The sequence below is a fragment of the Hetaerina americana genome, unplaced genomic scaffold, assembly GCF_022747635.1.
Source record: "Hetaerina americana unplaced genomic scaffold, ioHetAmer1.1.p SCAF_2, whole genome shotgun sequence".
NCBI lineage: Eukaryota > Metazoa > Arthropoda > Insecta > Odonata > Calopterygidae > Hetaerina > Hetaerina americana.
Genome location: NW_027286763.1, coordinates 64,255,583 through 64,278,917, shown reverse-complemented (window position 1 = coordinate 64,278,917; position 23,335 = coordinate 64,255,583). Strand labels below are relative to the sequence as shown.

Sequence of the window (23,335 nt, the reverse complement as noted above, 5' to 3'; positions counted from 1 at the left end):
CGGGCCACTGCCCTTTTTTCCAAAATGAAAAATGCATAGGTGCCAATACAAATATAATATAGTGAAAATCGTATAAATGAGCTGTTGTACATTTCCCATTATATATATGCCACAAATAATATATAAGAGCATACGTATGTCAGTTGCCAGTTGCTAAACTAAAAATCAAATTGACAACAACAGTTTAAAAAAAATTTAACCCGAATAATAATCGAACAATAGCATTGAAGAAAATTAAAAAAAGATTAAGAAATAGCCAAGAAAAAAACATATCCTCTCAATAAACATTTCCAAATGGTAAAGCAAATGGTAAAACTAATTTGTGATCATTTATTGCTAATTAGTGATTAATTTTTTCTACTATAAACAGAAAAAAGGGAACTATAGAGGCTCACCAACAGCACTGTGCATATTAATCAGCTTTAAAAATAAATTAGCTTAGCGCGCGTAATTACTTCTTCGTTTACGGGTTTCCGCATTATGCTGTGTCATCCTACGCGTTGTAAAAACCAGAAAATTATCGCGGAAAAATTATATCTTCGAAGTTCAACTTCTCCTCCCTATCTCGGTAAAAAGTCAGCATACTCTCTCTCTAATTTGATCACATCTGCCTTTCTAAAAGGCAACCATTACCAGACAGTCGGACACTAGTAGAGCATGTCTAAGGTGCGAGTCGTGCAGGCGTCACTAATATCATCAAGTATTCTCCAACATGAAAGAGTCCCCGATTTCGACGGAGTGTCGTACACCGGAGTGCAAGGGGTTTTTTTCCCAAGTTTAACGAGAAGAATAGTGGAACTATGAAAAAAAAGATTTTCATCATCACCGATTTTATGTTTCGGTGCTTGCTATTTTCCTTTATTGAGTTTATTTCTCGTCACCGTCAGACCACTGATTCAAGTCGGCTTATTATGACCTCTCTCCATACATTTACGCTTTTTTTTGCTGCGCCCGAGGCAAATTTCAATAGATGTTCTTTTCGACACTTATGTATAAAAGTGTGAACCCCGCCCACGGGTCATAAATTACGGTCTAGCTATAAGTGAATCGAGCTCCATGCTGCGAGGCATATGGACGTGACTCAACAGAACGAAACCAAAATTTGAATCGCATCGAGAAATTCTCCAAGTGGATCATCGGGCCAGGTCGATTTCCGGTCTTTATATTTGAAGCAGTACTTTGAAATAACATATTCACGTGTGCTTAATGAATACCAATGGCATTCTCGGAGACAAAATTATTCATGATTAACTGGGATCATGTGAAGTTGTTCTCACTATCCACCAAATCACAGAATACTGGCTTTCTTTATATATTGCTGGAAATGACTTCAGTCACTTTCGTTAAATGTGGCGCAACAAGCCTACCAGTCACCCTCTACGATGTGCATATAGAAAATGCCGATCCTGTAACACGCCATCTTGTTCATTGAGAATGTTTGAGCAGTTGCTGCCATTACTCTAGGTACAACTGGAAGGAACTGTAAACATGTAACTATTTTAGAAATGGACAAACAGCTCCGAGACCATCATGAAAACTGTCTTCTGACCCCAAAATCTCAAATCAAATCCGAATGGAAGTGGACATTGCAATGGTGTCTTCCAGGTGTCAAGCTCTAAAGAAATTTTTCCCCGTTAATGGTGAACTCTATTGATCGAAATATGAATCCAGGAGTTTCTTCCTCCGATTCTACCAACTAAAAACCTTGAATTTAGCATAATCTCTCCTTTTCACAAACCAAAAATGTTGGAGTTATCCATCTGTTGGGTAACTGCTCCTCAGATTTTTGTCCCGCATCCCAATCGACGCATAGGGATATCAATTATATTAGGAATTCGCAAGAAAGACCATTTTTACCGCTACGCAAACTTCATCCGGAGACCTGAATGAACCCTGAGGTGTGATTTACAACAGTATTCTAACATTTTGGTCATGCGGCTGTAATATGAATGTTTAAGAAGCGGTCGGCAGTAGAAAGTTTCCTGCGTATTATTTTACCCGTATGTCGTATAATTTAATCGCTGATTAGCAGCCATATTCACCGAATAATTAAAATTTGTATATTTTTAAATACGTGAAAATATACGAAGTTTTACTCATTCAGTAATCATGAATATTCACATAGTTGAGTCTAAAGCCATTGAATTCAACAACAATATTATTCCAATGCAACAATTTCAGAGTGTAAAAATCATTCGCCTTGACTGGGACTCGAACCCAGATCCCTCAATATCCGGTCGAGTGCTTTAGCCACTTAAGCTACCGAGGCGTCCTCTTAAACTCTGAAATTTTGGGGCTTTTAAAGTAACTAGATGTTGTGACGATATACCGTACATACAATGTCACATGCATTCGTAGTCGTGCGCGAGGCGCCACTGTCCACGAGGTTAAAGCCAACTTTAAACACTTATGGTGTTAATACTTTGACAAATTCCAAAGAAACTGCGGGAGATGCCGCAACAGTAACTTTTAACGGAGTCATCCGCTAATGTGCATTTCAATGCAACAATTTCAGAGTGTAAAAATCATTCGCCTTGAAATTGTTGCATTGAAATGCACATTAGCGGATGACTCCGTTAAAAGTTACTGTTGCGGCATCTCCCGCAGTTTCTTTGGAATTTAACAATATTATTGGTTAATTTAGGAAGGGGAACCAATGCTAGGAAGCCATATTCAGCGGAATAAAATTGTTGAATAGAAATCATGTGAATCAAAAGTGGAATCCAAGTACTCAGTTACTATTAAATCGAAAGTTCGTATTTTTGTTAATGGCCCTTTTTTTTAAATCGCGAGTGAAGCCGTGAACGCAGGAGGGTCGCGCGGCTATTGTCGCAGGAGCCATTATCGCTCATAACTAGCCTGAGATAGTCCTTGGAATGAATGGAGTTAAAACTCGTGCTTCGGATTAGATATCGCAATAAAACGAACTAACCTCAGGGCTTCTTCACTTGGAAGCCACCTACAGGTTAACTGCTCTTAAAAGACCCCGCTCGAGAAAGAGTCGCTGTGCAACCGGTTTCGTGGTGGAAGAGGAAAGTTGCTTCGTGTGCTCGTCTCCTCCCAGGGAGTATCGAGCGGGATGGGGGAGGGGGGCGGGGGGAAATCTGGATGTAGGCCTCAGGTGGCACAAATACACCAGGAGAGGAAATGAAAACGTCTTTTATGCGGTAAAAGAGAACACGGCGTCACACACAAGAGAAGATAGTATAGGAATTTCAAAATTTTTGTTACGGATTGATCATACTCATACCGAGTAATTAAATATCCCAAGATATGGTAATGCAGGTGGCTCAGTTGCTGAAAATTGGACACCGACGATACTATTTTACCATCCTGCTGTTGCGCCAGTGTCGAGTGCAAAATATTGTTTTTCCTTACAACAAGATTCTGGAATTTTATTTCCTTGAATTGATTCTTCTGTAACAGAATCTAGTATAGGAATGTTCCTACCTGAACTAAATATGATCATTGGATAGTTTTGCATTAACTGTTAAATTTAAATTTGATTTTTGACACATTGGAGTTGTCATCACAATAGTGTAATTAGTATTTGACGCTGATCTCGATTAACTTGAGTGTATGCACATAATGCGTATTTTTATCACTGAACTCATTAGGTTATAAGAACGAAGGAGTAGTATTATCGTCTCTGTGCAATGTATTTGGATAAAGCATATGAAGGATGTGAGGCATCTAAAACATCGAAAAAACTCTAGGTTGTTCACCTAAACTCTTTGAAATTTATATTACAACATACGACCCCAAAAAAGTTCCATTGGTCGAATTTAGACTCAAGGTTGCGGATAGGAAATCAGCGTTTCATAGGAAATCTAGTGTTAACAAATAACGCCATATAGTTTTCAACATTTTTAAAGAATAAATCCAAAAATCATAGAATAACAGTGAAAAGGAATGTCACTACATGTGGATGATGCGCTAAACAATGCATTAAACGTAGTCGGACACCCGAGAACATTGAATACAATTCACGTCATTTATGTTTGGTGACGTAGTTTTCACCCACCTGTTACACGGCATACACACTCAAGGAAAAGACATTTACAGGTCAAGGAGATCAATGCTTCAAGGGCATTGTGCAATTTCAGATGAAAGATTTCTTTCCTCCGGTCAAAAACCCGAGATTTGATGAGTTAGGTGGGATGTGGGAGAACGAACATATTAAGATGTGGTGATAACAATTATCTGTGAACTCTTCGTGAGAGCCAGGGTGAGGAAATTTTGGCATGAAGAACGCAATCGCATAGTCTTAGGACATGTACTCTTCTATGGTATGAAATCAAGCGTTTCCGAGTTTTTCCGAAAACTTCCAAACGGAAATATGTTCGACCTAGCAAACCTCTAGGCTTTAATGCTGAATATAGTTCACTTCAACCCAATTCGTTGCCATTTCCTTAATCTCCACAATATACATTCTCTCTCGGAGTTTAGCAAGGCGAGAGAACCTAAATCGACATCTGAATCTACTCGATATCACTTAAATCGCCATAAGGGCATATTAGGACGCCAGTCAAGCATGCAAAAATATTAGTTTTAACATGCATCCTAATATATACCCGTACTTGCTCATATACACAAACACTCGTACACACGCACACATATATACCTATTTACACCATGACATAAGGACGTGTATGACTAAATTATTTTTTGTCTTTAAGTAAAAAAATACGGGCACTTGGGTTCAATTTTGCAATAACTGTGTCGTACGAGGGAAGAATGAGTACTGTCATCTGTCGGTAACGCCACCTATCTCTCTTATTTTATCATGGTGGTTGAATCTACCATTAAAATTAGGGACCAAAATAATTCCCTTAGTGCTTCAAGAAAACTCATGTATCCCATACGTTTTAAAACTCTCTTGCCTGCTCTTTTCGTGAATCAAGTGGTTTCCAATCTAATTCTTCCAACATACTAGACAAGCTTACTCACTTCTCATGGCACTTTAACAAATTTGTTTGTAACCCTACAACTGATCGAGGTGACGCGGAACTATTGATGCTCATGAAAAATATTTATTTTTCAAGCTCGTAAGATATTCACGGGCAACTAGACATAAAGAATTAATGACAGGTAGCCATTGGAAACAAGTCACATTCGCTCAGGTTCTCGTTAAGTCTCCCCACATATCGTTTTAAACTTTGATCGAAATTCCACGCATTGTTGATAGCACTAGAAAAAATTACAATTTTTACAAAATAATTTGTGCTAAAAGAATCTTGAATGTTGCCCAAATGCGATTTTTTTAATTTTTGCTTTTTTACATCGCACCCAATAAGCCATCGCTATGGTATGTGGCAGGGGGTAATTACACAATATAAGACTACCTTTGATCCAAAATACTCCTCCCTCCATAAGGGACATACAGGTATATACATAAGGGACATACCTGTATATGCTTCTTTTGATACAATTCAAATTATATTGAAAAAGCATAATTATATTTGTTGGAAAAAGGCATTAGGGAATAAAACAACAAAATTATGCAATCCTTGGCCACTTACAAAGGAAATGTCCAAATAAAAATTGTATTTATGATCCAATGAAAAAATCGGGGAAGTCTCATTGTTTGATGGCAAAAGTACCAACTTACATAATGACATAATGCCCCTTTTACCCATAAAAGATAATAGCTGACATAAAGAATTATAACCAACAAGCATTATGAAATCAGGTAAAATTTTACTGCATACAGTTCTGATAGGACTCACAACTGATACAATTACTTGCTCTTTGTTTACAGCTTTCAGATAGAAAAAACACTTTTGCCTCCAAGCATATTAATGACGAGGTATGATCAGAATTGAGGCCACCATTTGGAATGATAGGCATATTTTTTTACACGTAAAGAGTATTATCTCTATTAGCCCATGTTTTTCCAACAAGGGAGTGGCGTTGTTAGAAAGTCATTATTTTTTTAGGCTATCTAAAAGCGGATGTTTTATTGCTAATGTTTTACGATAATTTACACATATATGGGTGTGTGTATACTCTTTTCTGTAATAATGTTTGGGCGAGACGTAAGTTGAAGAGAAAATTTTCATTGATACGTACAAAAATATATCGAGAACAGATATGGTTTAATATAAGCTTCCTGATTCAATCGAGGAATGAAAACGAGTGTGGGATTATATTAAAACATGATTCATTGCTACTGAATCTGTTCCAGTGACCTCGGCGATGTAGCTACTCAACGGGCTAACCAGGTCAGTAATAATACCTATCTCTGTATAAAAGTGAATGTTAAAACGTTGAAAGGCCTGCCGAGTCTTCAGCTATGAGTTTTTGTGGCGCAGTTTTGACTTATCTAAAGACTCCTTTATAGAACAGCGATTCTCTCGTTATTAATTAAATCCATATACTATTTTTACAATTTTATCGGATAATTGCAATGGATAACTTACCTTTCCGGCTAATCCAAAGGTTTTGGACATTTTGTCAAAATCTGCATAGTTATTAGATTTGACGATTGAATTATTCATCCAATCATAACCAGGTGTGTCCAACCAGGTCACATCAAAGGGAGACAATATTTTCAAATTTAACGTTAAGCGAAGCAGTGGAGGATTGATGGAAAATGAGATATTAAGACTATTTTTCGGAGGTGATCCATTTAAATGACGTTTAAACTTCTTCTATATACCAGATAGTTCACAGAGAGAAATGGGTCTAGTATTTAAATTTAACTTTAAAGGGAGATAAAATGTAGGAGCTTGTGATGATATAACAATCAGTAACCTTTTTTTAATCTTATCGCAATGGTGGCACACCTGACGGATAAAGTGTCATTAAATACAGTCATACTTTTAAAGGAGTAGTCTGTGCTCTAGGTCGGTATCATTTCAAAATAATAGACGGGAGGTGAAATTGGTGAGAGACTTTTATTGTTTGAATCTGCGTTTAAAGTGCACGCCGATAACTTGGTCAGTGCAACTAATTCTACGGTATTTTATAATATATACGCCGTGTTTTTATTATCTCCTGAACTTTCCGTGATAAAAAAATCAAGAATTTCCGGTAAAACAGACCTTGAAAATAACAACTAAACATCACTATCGATGCGAGTTTATCGACAAGCCAAGAGTGTGCCCTTTCGATAATGACCTCGGGAAAAAAGAGTCGTACTTCTCTCTAACGGTTTAAATATGTTTGAAAACATGGACTTTGCTAACATGGACATGCTCATTTGGGTTGGTTCACATGATTCATCTTTGGTTAACTTTGCCAGCACAGGCATTCCTATTGCATTTTATGCTCACGTGACAATATCAATATGACCACACTAATTGCTAGCATGGGGCCCTTCGGAAGCTTTTATAGTTCCAACTTATCGTGGGACTGAATTATATTAATGGATGATTTTCCATCTCGGACGTGAAAAGGCTACTGATTATTTAAGACTGACCATCATGATTCAATTGTTGCGTATATGACATTGCAAAATTTCAAATTCAATATTTTTGCATTTGTAAGATTCCTTTGCTCTTTAGACATTCATTCTTATTGGGATAGTAGAATTAACTCATTTCATTCAATTCTGCTATTTATTTCAGCCGATGATCGTAGTCAGTTAGTGATATCTACAGTCGGCCTATGTGACTGCGGCTATGCGACTCAGCATTGTGTGGAGTTGGAGAATACTTTAAATGCAAATGATCTTTGTGATTACCATCAACGTAAATATAATTTCAGGTTTCAAATTCCACGTCAGATAATGAGCAATGCAGAAGCCGTTTTCAGAATCGCCTCTTAATATCATTCTACTGTTTCAGTTTTATAGTCCGACAATCGTCGGAAATAACCGTTAACCCAGGTATGTAGAATATTCAAGTAAATGAGAATATTCTCCGTTTTTGTCGATATCATTCATTATTTTTTTGATTTAAAAACAAATTTCCATGGTTGCTGGAAGAGTTTTAGAAGGAAGGAAATGACGTGTTCAGAAAACTTGGATAGGAATACACCCTAGGGCGGCACTAGTTCCCGATTTCTAGATAGTGTACTTGTACATAATACATTAGCAGCTTTTATAGTGCTAGGAAAAGCTCCTTATCAATGCTGTAACGTGCGGGTTGCTGAGAAGAAGGTAATGGAAATGAAGTACATAAGTTGAAGTGCACAGGAAAAGCACAAAAGGAGAGACTTGACGACAACTACTTATTATGCACCAATTTCCTTACGGAGAGCATGTTTTACCAAAGGGCATTTTCCCATCAAACTCCTCTTTCCTCGACTGCGCGAGTGAATTTCCCCCTTGTACTATTTTTTAAATAAGTTCTCTTCTCCTTTCTGGTTGTTTACTTAGCCAATCACCATGGAAAAGGTAAGAAAACAATGTTTTAATGACTCGATGAATCGTGCAAAATAAAGTCTTTAATATTTTTTCACGTTATGATTCTATCAGTTTGCGTACGATAAAGTTTAACGTGGCAGAAACTAAAATTTGAGATACTCATAGAACCAACCTCTGGTTGGTTTGTTAAGTAAGTATTACGGCAGTGAAGCCATATTGATTGAATATCACCGCAGTTAAGCCGTATCGGGCCCGGACGGAGCTTGGATACTTGTGTGGGGAAAAAGAAATGCCTTCATCGTCGGTGCTAAACGTCTCGTGATCTCATCTTCTAATATTGATTTGAGACCGGCATTATTTTGTTAGTTTCAGTGTGAAACTCGCCAAATTCGAATTTTCCACGCAGGCTTAAAATTAAGAAGGTGGATGAAGAGATAAATATGGTGTAATTTGAGGCAAGCATTGGAATGTGAGGCAAGTTTTTCTCCTGTTATAGATAAATTGGAAGAACGGGAAAAGTTACAAATTCGTTAAGGTAATAACGATTGAAAATACAATTTAAGACTCATGTATTTCCTCTGAAAGGTTCACAGGATTTGTTCCCAGGACAAGTTCACAAAATTCATCACCTTTTGTCAAAGAATTAATATTTCCTCGCCTTCTTCCCTTAAAACTGTCATATCAGCGTTTAAACTGTTTGAGATTTATTTTTTTTCAAGTTAACTGCTTGCAATTTTTCCGTTCATGTGGCTCCGACGCTAGGGTTTCTAATAATCGCTTAACGCTTTCTTACCCGGCGCTGAGACGTTTTAATGGCACTAGCAGCTTACATTTGCATTTTGCATTCCTATATTAAAAAGCGAAACTTTCGCCAAGCGGTCACTAATGGTAAAGTCAAATTCATGACAAGGTCCAAGTAGCGCGAAAGTGACGCTCATTATTCTCTTTTTCATTCGGGTACTGTATGTTACTATCCCTTATTTCATGGCTGTATCTTTAGTGTAAATTCATATGCACTCATAATAGGACATCCCGCGAAAAAACAGACGGAAAATATAACCTGTGATATATTTCATGATTTTACTCGTAGTTTGAAGGAAAAAAAATTGAAAATCTAAGGGAACGCAAAGGAACAAATAGGAAAAATCAAGTAAAATGTATGAACACGAAGTCATACGCAAATGAGGAAATAAGTGTGGCATATAGGGGCGTGTAGAGTCGCCTCTGGAACGGAATGGGTAAGAAAGGAGTTTTGAATGTCTTCGAAACGATAATACTCGTAAATTGCGATAACTGAACTCTAAAACTTAGCAAGCATGGGCTGTTTGGCTAAGTTTTTATGCGCCGAGCTCTGAAAAGACCTGCGTCACAGATGATAAATATCCTATGTAAAGTAGTCTGAGCTGAAAATTCTTTCTTTTCCCAGCCCCTTCCATAAAAAACAGTTTTGTTTGCAACCAGCGAAATCTAATTGGGTAGGTATGTTGAATACGGGGCAACCTAATAATGAAGAGCTTAAGGTCTAGAATACATCAAATGATTGATAAACGATTTTTACCGGATAAGGCGGAAGAATTAAAAGAAGGAAATCGTGTGTGAGTGTATATGTGAGAAGGGACATTTTACTCACGGAAAGTGGCAACCGGATGTTTCTCGTTTATCCCTGTAATTTTCGTGTTTTCCAGTCTGAGCTCGGCGAAGTGATTTCTATCGTATAAGAGCCAACGTTCAACCTGGGAGTGAAAGCGGCATAGCGTGGCTACAAGTAGCAAACAGATGTAAGTACGTATTCTTTCACCACAAAGAGAGGTGCACTCTCAGAAGATTTCCATAATATCCCGGAAATCATCACCGGCTAATATCCGCCATTCCAATCCTGGTTGTGCTCATATAATCACCAGCCTGCCAAATGGCGTTACTAGGCACGTAAGGATACATCCCTCGAATAATGTTATAAACTAAATGCTCGCTGGCAAGAATTAGGAGGGCAAAAATTCTTTTATGGTTTTAGAAATCAAATTTAGGACACTAAAATAAAAGCCCGATAGCAACATGTTATAAACATCCGCGGAAAAATAACCTGTTATTATTTTTGGCAGCACGAGTCGTGGTCTACCAAGTTAGGGTAGGTTTTCCATGAACCCTGGCACTAACCACTAATTTACTCCTTAAATCCGACTAAGGTGGCACAATATATCCTCAAATCCTTTCCACGTTATATAATAAGATCTGAAAAATATTGAGCCTGATAAATCCTCCGGGGCTCGATGTAATACCCGCTCGTATATTTAATGATCTAGCTTCGGAAAATTCACCGTATCTTCAAATAATATTTAAGAAACCACTAGCGGATCGCAAGGTTCCCAGGGTTTGGAAAACGGCTAACGTAAAAGCAATATTTAAAATTGGAGACAAGGAGGAACCGAGCAATCACATACCTATTTCCCCCACATTCACTTCATGCAAGGTCGAAAGGGTAATCCTGCGAGAGACAACTTGCGCTTTTTGTTCATGATATCCTTAGTACGGGAGAGAGCTATGTTCCAGTGTACGCAGTTTTTCCAGTTAAAAAAAGCTTTCGAAAAAGTACCCCACAGTAAACTACTCACGAAACTAGAAGCACATGGCATATATACAAATATCTGGGGTTGGATAAAAGACTTTTTGAATTGTCGGGTTGAAAGATTAGTCAAAGATGGAATTAGCTCAGAAGCAGTAAGGGTCACTTCAGGTGTTCCCCAGGGAAGTGTTATCGGACCTCTTTTATTCCTACTTTACGTTAACGACGTTAACTCCGCCAGTAAGATACGTTTATTTGCCAATGATGCAGTTGTATACAGAGCTATCCGTAACCCTGAGGATAAAGCAGCTTTAGCGCTCTTTAACCTAATGGCTATACAACTCTGGTGTAACACATGGCAATTAGAATTAAACTTAAAAGGGGCGTAGTGATGAATTTTTGGCTGAAGAGCGATATCCCCCTGAACGCCTACTGTATCAGGAACACCTCTTCAACGACCTCTCCTTGGAGAAACACGTACGGGGAATATGCGGATAAGATGAGAAAAAATTCAAATTTATCAGAAGACTACTGGGTAAATGTGATGAAAAGGTTGAAGAGAAATATTTTATTTCGCTGGTTAGGCCTCATTTAGAATATGCTGCAAGTATATGGGATCCTCACGAAGTTGGATTGATTGCCGAATTGTATCGCGTGCAGCGTAGAGGAGCTAGATTTGTAAAACATTGCCGTGATAAAATGAGTGGCGAGACCAAAATATAAGAGGAGCTAACCTGGGAATCGCTCGCAGAGCGAAGGTTAAATTAAAGATTAAATCTCTTGCATGAATCGGAAGGAAGTGTCTTTAGCAATGATATTGAATATGTATTATTGCCGTAAACATACTACGGTAGGAGAGATCACGTCAATACAATTCGAGAAATTAAGTGTAGAAAAAATAGAAGATGCCATTTTTCCTTGAACGATAAGGGCTCCGAATAAAATTTTTCGACCGTGGTAGAGGTAAAAGTATTTGGTTAAAAATTAGTTTGGTGTGCATTCACACCTGCCACACACCCTAGTGGTGGCTTGGAGGTACGAAAAAAATAACTCTTTCTTTAGTTCTGTATACCTTCTGCTTCTCTTACGTTGTTCCAAAATACTTATTATTGACAGTAACATAATGAGATTCCTTGATAATAGGAAAATACTAAGGTGGGTGGAGAATTACTCACGCAGTGAAGGCTATATTACAGATTAATCCTCTTGCATAAATTGGAAGGATGTCTCTTTAGCTATGATTTTGAAAATGTATTATTAGCCCCATCGCCCTGCGGTAGGAGAGACCATGTAAATAAAAATTAGATAGATTAATTGTAAAACAGATAGATTTAAGGTGTCATTTTTCTCATGGACGATAAGGGGTCAGAATAACATTATCCTACCGCGTGACGGGGAAAATTATCTTGCGTCAATAGTAGCCTGGTGTGTAATCACTCCCTGCCACACACACTAGCGATGGATTGCAGGATATTTACCAAAGAAATAAATCGATCCGAAAATTTATACCACAAATAAGAGATTCTGCTGGTGTTATTCCGACGGCCTCGTTAAATGGCGCGACTATTCGGACATATCTGCTTAATGCTTCCTATTTTCTACATCCCTCCCTTACCATTTCATGATACGTTTTTCCACGAATCTCTTACCGAATTAATTATATAGGCTGTACATAAGCTTCTTTATAATTTACAATGTTTCACATCCGAATCGATATTGACAGCTATACTCAACTACCCCACATCTTCTATGTTTCCAAATGTATCCTTTAATACGCTTTGTTACAGGCGTGCTTGCATGAAAAACGAAAAGAAATCACCAACTCTTTGCCATATATTTTATGCCAATAGTCTGCAGTAAACAATTCTACTCCAAGACAAGAGGGATAGCACTATCCGACCGCCTTATGGGGGAAAAGTATTTTTCTTTTTTCATTCCCAGCATGAGGTATTCATCTCATCTACCTTTAGTTGGTGTACTTCTTTTTTTATTTTTATTATTACAATGTACCCTGCAAGCCATCGCTAGGGTATTTGGCAAGGCGTGATTACACGATACAACATTACTTTCGACTCGTAAAACCTTCTCTCAGTGCGGTCGGACCACATTATTCTCATCCCTTATCTTAGGGAAAAATTAAATTTTAATTTATCCGTTATACACTTCATCTCTCGAATTTTATTAACATGATCTCTTCTACCGTAGTGCGATGGGGATAAAAATATATTTTCAAACTTTTCTCACCTACAGCTATACCGTTATGAACCTGTACTGATCATTTGCTATATTATTTGAATAATTGAAATACATATTATATCTGTTTTTTATTCACACATATGCATACATTGTGGCTATCAATTAAGAAAAATTAGTTCTTGATGCTGATTGCCGAATGTGTAATCAACCCTTACCACACACTCAAACGGTGGTTTGCAGGGTACCATGCAGATAGATAAATTCAAGCCATAAAGGTCTCCGAAGGACTCTATCTCAAAAGTAAGGGAGCGTAGTCATATTGAAATAATAATGTGTGCATAAAATGCTCTATGGATACTTGTGCGGCAAAGTTAACCTTAAATGAAGCTAGTGGCTCACCACAAAATGCGCATGTCCATATTTGCAAACATATTTAACCCGTGAGAGCGAAATACGTCTCTTTTTGTCTGAGGCTATAAGGAGAAAGGGTACTCTTGGCTTGCGGATATATTTGCAACCACAGCATAATATTTTCAGTGACGTCGAAATGTTATTCTCCAAATCTGCTTAGCTGGAAACACTGGACTAGTGATACAAAAAAGTCAAGGTGAAAATTAAGACAGGGAGTACATATTATAAAATGCTGTACTACTAGTTGCACTGGTCATGCGTTCTGTGTGCACTTTAAACCTAGATTTCAACTATAAATGCCAATAAATTAGCCTCCGCCTCACGTTTTACAATCTTTCCACCAATTACTTTCAAAAGATTATATTTTAATGGTGCTTGAATACAAGCTTTTTGTATATTAGCTAGTATACTCGTACATGTATATTAAAATGCATGTAAGGTCGGTGCCGTAATGACCCTACCACAAGTCCTTACCAGGGATTGTGGGCTACTGTGTGGATGTAGATGTACAAGTACTTCAAACTTTATGGCTGATAATTAGGTATGATTATGATGGTGTATCCGATGCGATTAAAACGTTTTAAGACCTTAAAACAATTTGGTGGCACATCGAATGTTTTGTTTTACCAATACGTTTGAGGGGTGTCTCAAAGATTGCCTAGAAGACATACCGCATACCTTATAGGCTCTAGATATTTTCTGTTATTGTTGTCCTACCTGGTGCGGATTAATTCGGAATCTTTTTCGTCTCTCCTAATGTGATCTTAGATATATTGCTAGAGTAGACGAAGAATTAGATTTAACATTCATTAAATTTGCCTATTTTAATATGTACGCTGAACGAACGATAAGGGATGAGAATAACTCCATACGACCGCGCTAGGAGTATTTTTCTTTTTTCACTCCAAGTGGCCTTGTGTATTGCCTTTACGAATATCTAATCTAGCTTTAGTCATTGTCTTTGTTACCTACTGCTCGTTCCGTATGCGTAGACAAGTATGGCTCACTTACCATAGGTACTGTAATATATGTTCTTTTAGTAATCATGAGCTATCTTATTTGAGTAATTGACTTGCAATGCAGTAAGCGGCTAACAATAAAGAAAAACTTAATTTTTGATTTTGCATGTCTGTTATGTAATAATAACTCCTAACATAAACTATAGCGGTGGCTTCCAGGGTACCACGCAGATATATATCTAGAACTGGCATAAACGGAAATGTAATGTATACTTCTATGTACCCCATTTTGCATATTGATTTTAAATAACCTGTATTTTATATGTATTACTTTTAAGAGAGTTATGGTTATATAATATTTAAGGTAGATGAAACTATTATCAAATATTGTACCATGATCGCCTATGATTGACTCATTGCTTTCAGTTGAACGAAAACATCCAATAAGAGTGAGGATATCGAATTCATGGAATATAGTCCATCAAAACCATTATAGCCGGTTAAGCACCAGCCAATCGACTAAGAGGGTCAACAATATACCCAGAATTAAGCATTAGATATTTTTAGAAATGCCTGATATTATGAAAATACTTTCAGCTAATTGTGAATTCAATTTTTTTACTGAAAATATCAGAAAGTAATCCTTCACAGGAAAATTAGTCCATTAAACGTCTTTCTGATTTTTAAGATTATATTGTGTTTTTTCCGATAGATATATAACCCTCACTGAATCAGTAAACTTTAAACCTTATCACAAAAACTTGATTACATTACTGCCAGTTTCTGCGTATAGGCGACATCATCAGGTATGATCTTACCTATGATGGTCATCAGGTATTGCCTTTTCGTTGAAACCGGGAGAAGTGTTATAAAATTTCTGTGAAAAAATACAAAATGTACGTATTCAGTGATCATGAATATTCACGAAGTAGAGCCTGAAACCATCGAATTCAATATGTAACCTTGACAGAAAACCCAGTCATCCAAGATTCGGAAGTGTTTTCCTGCGCGATGGTGTGCTGCGGTGATTACCATTGATTGCGCAATTACCCTAACGGTGCAGAATAGTGCCAGTGCTCGGATGGAAACCAAATAAAAACATTATAATCATACTATCTATTGCCGTGACATAAAAGAAGGTCAAAAGAGTTAAGAGTCTAGGCAGTTAAAGAAATATGCCTGTCATTCCCACCGATGACCTCATCTATGAGCACACACGCCAATACGCGTAAAGAACTTGAGTTGAAGACCATGAAATTGCAAAATGCTGCCTCAATGCATAAAAAATTGACCATATTTTCAAATGTGCCTGATGACATTTATAATGAACATTTTTGTGAGCTTGGCGTGATTTATTGTATCGTCAGTATCTATAATGTAAAGAAGTGGAATTAGAAATGTTTTTAAATGCAGTCATAACTCATACTCACAATGGATAACATGAGTAGAATCTTCTCAATAAATACAATGGGACGAATTGCAATATTGAGAAGGGTTTATACTCTTACCTTTGAACAATAAACCATTATTTTTCCTGGTGTAAACATGTTTATGATCCTAAAAAAGCTCATCCTGATTACTTTTATTTCAAAATATTCATTTGGCTATACTTCATTTAATTTTTACCATGAGAAAACTCCGTTTTCTTCCTTATTTACTGATTTTATTAGTTAGGTAAGTGAAATAGAGTTTTGTAGGGTCGATTAATGGAAGGTTCAATCCGCATGTAATGACATTTTTATGACATAATATGTGGTAGAAAAATATACAAGTTTTAAAAATGTGTTATTCCAAAAGTATTCGCGAGTAAAATGGTGCATATCACCAATTCATTATTCAAAGATTCATCGTCGCCATTGGATATGTCAAATTTAACTCTATAAAACTCGTCACTAATTCAATTTGGTCAAGTTCAAGTGTGACAATGTTGTCCGCGCTTTTACTTAGATGCGACACGAATGGGTTTCAACTTGGAAGCCTCTATCGGAATGTGTTTGTATTTTTTAGTACTCTGCAAAGCCACTGCTAGGGTGTATGGAAGAGAGTGATGACACACCAGAATAATTTTGACCCGAATATTTTTACCCCTACCAAAGTCGGACAATGTTATTATATTCCTATATCTTATTTTGAGAAATGGTAAAAACAGATATTAATGGTAAAATAATGTTCTTGTCCATGAAAATGCAAACCCTCACTAATATCTATGATCTCTAATATTTTTCCTTTATTTTTCCTTTCCTTTATAATAAAAAGTACTGCGTAGGCTGCCTGTAAACACATTAAAATGACGGAGTAATCGAGAAAAATAATTGAATATAGCTTGCTGCTTCTGTTGCCTAAGCGATATCTAATAATATCTTTAAATAAAATCGAAGCGTTTTTTTCCAGTCGGCACGATCTTTGCTCAGGTCAATGGACGCCTCAGTGCTCACGGGCTCAGCTGATAATTACACCGGCACCTAGTGACGTCACGCAAAGGGATCAACTGCTGAGACAAGTCACCGGCCTTCGCCGAACTTTCACATTGTTCGCTCGCTCTCGTGTGTTTTACGAATTATTATGTCATTAATTCATCCAAGGTTACGTTGCGGAAGTGTGCACACTACTTTACGTAAAAGGTTTCAATAGTCAATAAATGATGTCTGATGATAAATTGATGAGTCAAAATTTTCTAAAGCCTATAGTATTAATAGAGGACGAGAACAATGCATTATACTTATATGTGGCAGGGTTTTTTTCTGAACTATTTCATAATCAATCATTTCATAGGAAAGGAATAACAGCTAAAATACTCGGCGGAACTACGCGAATATCTATTCTATTTTACGTGGTACCCTGCTAGTCACCACTGGGGATTGTGACATGAGGTGACTACACGCCAGGTATATAACAAAAAAAATTAAGTTTTTCTTAATTTTTAGTTGGAATATATTTATGTTAATTAATACAAATATGGAAGATCAACTACACTAAGTACAGTTAGTGTAGTTTTCTTGATCATTCCTAATACGGTGTCTAAGTAAGACACACTTCTATATGTATTCGAGAGGAGCTGTTAGTAGCAAGGACAATAAATAAATTAGATCTTAATATTGATTAGTTATTACTTAAGTATCAAATGTCTACACTGTATTATCATAAAGGTCGTAAAAATTTCGCACTCACAAATTTAAAAACTGAGAAATTATAAAAACTTTAATGTAGATGTCCCACATTTTCATCGCATTAAATAAACAAATATTTTTAGGTAGTAAATTAATACCTACTGGAGGAGCTTTGTCTTAATAGCAAAAATATTTTTATGGATATTAAAACCCTTAAGTCATGAAACTCTTAGAATTTGAATTTGATATATAATGAAATATGTAACAGGTCTACGGACAATATATTACAATTAGTTACAATCAATACTGATTTTTTGAACTGTAGTATTGAACTACGAGACGGAATACACGAGTTATTCTAGCAATATCTGAGTAATACCAGTTATCCCATAAAGTACGTAGGCATCTGTTACGGAAATAACAAGTGTTACTAGGAGAAGTGGAAAAAAGGCCTACACACCTAAGTGTGATGTTTTATTATTCCAGACCTTTTTTCCATTGTAATTAGGTATGTACTATCTAGGCCGCGATAGTATGATGCGTCGTGGCGCAGCCACGGGAATATTGCCTCGACCATTGAGGAAAGAAGTGTCTTAATTAAGTTTGAAAACGTATTTTTTCCTTTTAAATAGTCTGGTGTGTTGTTATTATCTCATCTAACTTTAGTTACTGTCCTTCTTGTTGCTAGTACAGGGTCGCACCCAAAACTGGTAGGACTGATTTTCTCTGGCGCGAGCGGTGGAGGGGGGTCTGCCTTGCAGGGTAAGGTGGAGGGGGCTCTTAGCAACAGACCGACACCAACTTCAGTCGCCTGCGGGCTGTCGTTGAGTGAGGACACCGTTTTTAGGGAAGGGAGTTTTTTGTCCGCGTCGAAAAACAAAATGAATCTGAATTTAGAGCAACGTTATTCCGTGAAGTTTTGTGCGAAACTCGGGAAGACGGCAACTGAGACCCTCGATATGATCAAGCAGGCTTATGGGGACACAGCCTTAAGCCGTTCCACAGTATTTGAGTGGCACAAGTTGTTTAAAGACGGTATGGAGCTCGTTGAAGATTACCATCGCTCCGGACGGCCGTCGATGGCAAGAACCGACACGAATGTGGACAGAGTGAGGACACTGCTGAACACAGACCGACGCTTAACCAGTGAATAAATCGCAGACCAGTTGGGTCTGTCTGCATCCAACGTCCAACGCATTATTTCACAGGATTTGGCCATGCGCAAGGTGTGCGCCAAGATGGTGCCGAAAATTCTGAGTGTCGACCAACAGGCAACGGCCAAATACGGCGTTGCCACGTTGCCGCACCCGCCCTATTCTCCCGATCTGGCACCACCGGACTTCTTCTTCTTCCCCCTGATGAAAAGACAGCTCAAGGGACGACGTTTTGACTCGATAAAGGCCGTTCAAGAGGCTTCGACGAGGGTCATCAACGGCATCCCCAAAGAAAATTTCCAGCGGGCGTACGGGGAATGGGAGCAACGTTATAATAATTGTGTAGCAGCTCAAGGAGCATACTTTGAAGATTATTAAGTCGATGTAAGTATATCATCTATAAAATTCTTGTAAAAAAATCAGTCCTACCACTTTTGGGTGCGACCCTGTAGTATCCCTCATACCCGTAGAGAACTCGGACACGTGTGTATATTTATACGTGCGCGTATAAATACACTCACACGCACTGTAGCTAAAAAAAGGGAAAATTATAATTTATGATAATGTATATCTGCTGTGTAATCATCCCCTGCCACACAGCATGGCAGTGATTTACAGGGAAACATGAGGAAAATCTTTCCGAAATTGACTACGGGATAACCGGACTTATCTTTTTTGCTTACGTCTTTCACGAAGTTTTGCGAACAGCATTTATGAACCAATAATTACGCATGACCCCTCGCCAACGTCCTGACGGTGGGTTGTAGGTTATATTTTTAGATTTTAGCTTAAGCCTTCACAAACGTTCTTTTATTTAGACGGTAGATGTAAGAATAATATCAGCCCAAACAATCACAGCAACTGAGCCATGAGAGTAATTCCATTGTGGACAATGCGAGATATGACGCCAGTACTTCCGTTATACTCTCAAATTGCTGTTTGAATACGTGTTTTATCTTTGTAATAGAATCAGGTTTATATTGTTTACACCATTTTTTGTTACTTGGTGTAAAATGGTAGTTCAATTTATACGAGATGTCTGAAGTATACGTGAATTACAGTTGCTATCCAAATCTGACTGTTACAGTTACAGCGAGCATACCTATTGGATGAGGAACTTGGTGGGAATTATGCCATCACAACGGAATTTTTAACGACTGCTATTAAATTAATTGCAAGATAGCCGGTTTTCCTCTATTGTGCACTACATTCCCAGGGATTTCCAGAAGAAGACGATTTATACTCTTAACCAGAATATATAGAAAGCCCTTTCTGGGAAAAATTGGTCCCCTAATGATAATATCCAGTTGTAAATTACTTGAAACGGTGGTAAGCACTTGATATTTCGTTGAACTCTCTCGTTTGCCGCGGGAGAACGCTCATGTTGGTCGCTAATCGTCCTTAGTGGTCTCTTCACTAATTGTGCTCAGCCTAGAAGAAAGAACGTTGGGAATGAACTCGTGGAGGACTATTAAAAAAATAGCGTCAGCAGTTTTAATAGCTATATCAAGTTTCCAGCATAACTTTACATTTCGTTTCAAGTTTCATACTCTCTATGCAATTTCCTCACCATCTCAGGGTTATTAGCACTTTCTCAAGTTGCGGAATCTCTTGGCTAGAAAAGAAATAGATTCACTGAATGTAAGGTGGAACACGAAGAATAAGCAAACCACTATATATTCCAGTTGAGGGAAAAAACTGTTTCCCTTCATTCGAGTGAATGTAAATGCACCGTTCTTGAGCGCATATATCAACAAGTGTTCACCCTAGAATCTATAAAAAAGAAATTTATACGTAAGTACTTAAATGCAACAATTAGAGTTACTGCTACTGTTAATTTAAAGTTACTGTTGCGGCATCTCCCACAGTTTCTTTGGAGTAAGTACTTTATGTCAGCAAAAATATTAAATACGTCTAAAGTTTTTATTTTTAGAGTACACAGTGTCTGTTTCTACTTTTAATCCACTAAATTGGTAACTTGATCTGTTTGTCATCATAAAATTTCAAGGTTGATAAAAAAAACATAGGACTAGATTAGAAAAGCTATCATGTTTCCATTAATGTTTGAATGCATTTAATTATGATTCAACCAAAGCAAGTGGCTCCAAATGCAATAGAATTTTAGAGTCATGTCCAATAATTTGGTTCATTGCTTCTCCGAGTGAACAATATTTTCGTGAATATTTCAATCATAGTAAGAACAGCGATTACTTAGTAGCTCCTTTTATGCGCATTCCACCTGTTGCCCAGCGTAATTAGATAGATGGAACAAAAACTAATTTTAACGGGATAGTGAATGGAACAGGGCTTTAGGAATTGTAAGTAAGAACCTTAATATTAATGCTATCACGTATTTTTCGAAGAAAAGATGATCCCTAAAAATACTGATTTTAGTATCTATTCTTTTTATACAATACTTGTTTTCCCCATGAACATGCTCTTATCAACAGTTTTAAGTTGGATACCCATTACTGGTATAACTAACGTTCATACTCTTCATAGCCTCGATTTAAGTCCCCAGATATTCAAGCGAATCCACAAATATTCATCAGATGAAGCGAATTTCTAACATTTCAACGCGAAATAATTGCCATGTATACAGAATCAACCCCAAAATCCAAGGGGTCGTCGGAATTTTGTTGTCTCCCAACAAAAGGGCGTGTATTGCGGGTTAGTTGAATTCCACGAATCTTTTCCAGAAAATCAATGCACAAGGTCGTATTTTCCGAGGAATAAATTAACTTCTGTATCAACTGCTGCAGAGATTTCCAAAAAAATAAACACTCACATGTGCAGGGAGACTTCGACGATGCCTCCAGGTCCGCGGCTGCGCCCCTTCGTCTGCTGGGCCGCTTCGAGGGGAAAAAAAGGTGCGTGTAAGAGATTTCTTCTCTCGAAGTCTCTCTCCTCAGGATCAGGGCGGGTCGATCCGCGGATGGAAGGGAATGTCGCCGTCGACGAACCGCGTGAAAACTCACTCACTCGCGCGCACTCCCGTCTTAAGCCTCGGGACAAACCAATCACTTCCCGCCGCTCCCGTTTACCGAACTGGCTCTCCACAGAGCTTTCTCTGCTCCGACTAACTCAGACCCTCTCAGCGAGACGGGATCCCAGTCCACCCTCCCTCCCTCTCGCGTTAGGCACCATGGGGCGATGTGGGCGCCTCCGACGGCTTGAACGATCAACTACGCCACGTATTTCTCTCCATTCATCGATGAGCGACCTACGTCGCCCAAGACGAGACGAGCCGTAAATCGTCTTTCTTCGACCTTTCATTCGATGCGAATGCGAATTTAATATCGACTATGCGAGTGGAAAACGACCTTTAATAAATAGCAATTTCCGCAAATCACATAGCACGGGTTAAGGTGAGGATGTTCAGAGGAGTCCCTCGGAATCGAATCTGGGCTCTCCGATTGATCGCCGAGCGCTCTGACCGCAGGAATAACGCGCCCCTTCCTGTAGTTGTTCTTCAATGCATATTTTTACATTGGAAATGTTTTTTGGGTCCTGCAACAATCAATAATAATTATAAGACGATTAATTTAATAAAGTTTAGCGATATGATTACAGAATAACACGGATCGCCTCTTACGGAATACTTACAGGGATTTATTAGAGTGACCTATTTAGCTCCATTATTTAAATAAAAGTAGTCATTATTTTTAAATATAGATAATTGTAAGCAGAAGAAGCTTAATTAATAAAAAAATTCAGTAAAAATGCGGAAATAGGAAACAAAAAATTTAGCCAAGTCAATAGTAAGGTGATACGAGTTATATTTCTTGAAACATATATTTAGAGAGTGAAGCGAGATTTAATAATTTGTTCCAATCATTAAAAGTGCTTTTTATCTGCCTGGGATTTATGAAATTTCTTGTGCTTTTTACTATTTATGTATTTTTTTCTTATGTGACGGCTTATGAAATACTCTGTGCTAATGTACCGTTTGATACATTTTACAATTTATTGTAATTTTTGGTCCATAGTGTACGGATGAATTGGATGCTACATATAAGTGAGAACTATTGTGCGCTAAATAATTTGCTTGAGCAGATCCTAAAAGTAAATACGCACAACCAGTAAACTAACTCACTAATTTAAGTAATATGATATAAAATATTTTTTCCACATTTTTATTGCTGATATCAGCCTTAACTTTATTTGGAGCGATTTACTTTAAATAGCACCACCAATGCCCAGAGCAATATTTGATGGCGAACTTGTTGCAAATATTCTCTATAAAGTACTTAATAGTGAGACACACGTCGTAATCTTCAAGGTCATCATGAAAGTTTTCTCGCTGATACAAAATGGAAAACTGACGGATGTAGTATACGAATAAATTCTTGTAGTTTGTATTAAATTTGTAGAGTGCAAAAAACTCATTCATTAAATTATCTACTTTTTTACTTTACTTACAATTTTAAGGACTCCAATAATGTGCATAATGTTTTAGTTTTCTTCTCCTAAATCTACTATAGTTTTAACTTCGTGTTCGTATCGATATTCAACAGTTGACTATTTCATACATACACGTCTTAAAGAGTCAGCTGATGCAACTAAATGAGAAATTCGATCTTACCAGACTCCGATCCAACGGTATTATCACAAAACGGGAAAACTTTCAAAAAAAA

General features: G+C 37.5%; 1 protein-coding gene across 1 annotated transcript in view; it reads right to left on the bottom strand.

The window, feature by feature from the left end:
• The window catches only part of LOC139687937 (putative fatty acyl-CoA reductase CG8306), a 41,579-nt gene extending 19,818 nt beyond the window's left edge, over nt 1-21,761 (bottom strand). Inside the window, exon 1 of the mRNA XM_071585296.1 lies at nt 21,487-21,761. The gene's annotated coding sequence lies outside the window, so the exon portion shown is untranslated. The remainder of the gene's footprint in view (nt 1-21,486) is intronic.
• Between the last annotated feature and the right edge of the window lie 1,574 nt (nt 21,762-23,335).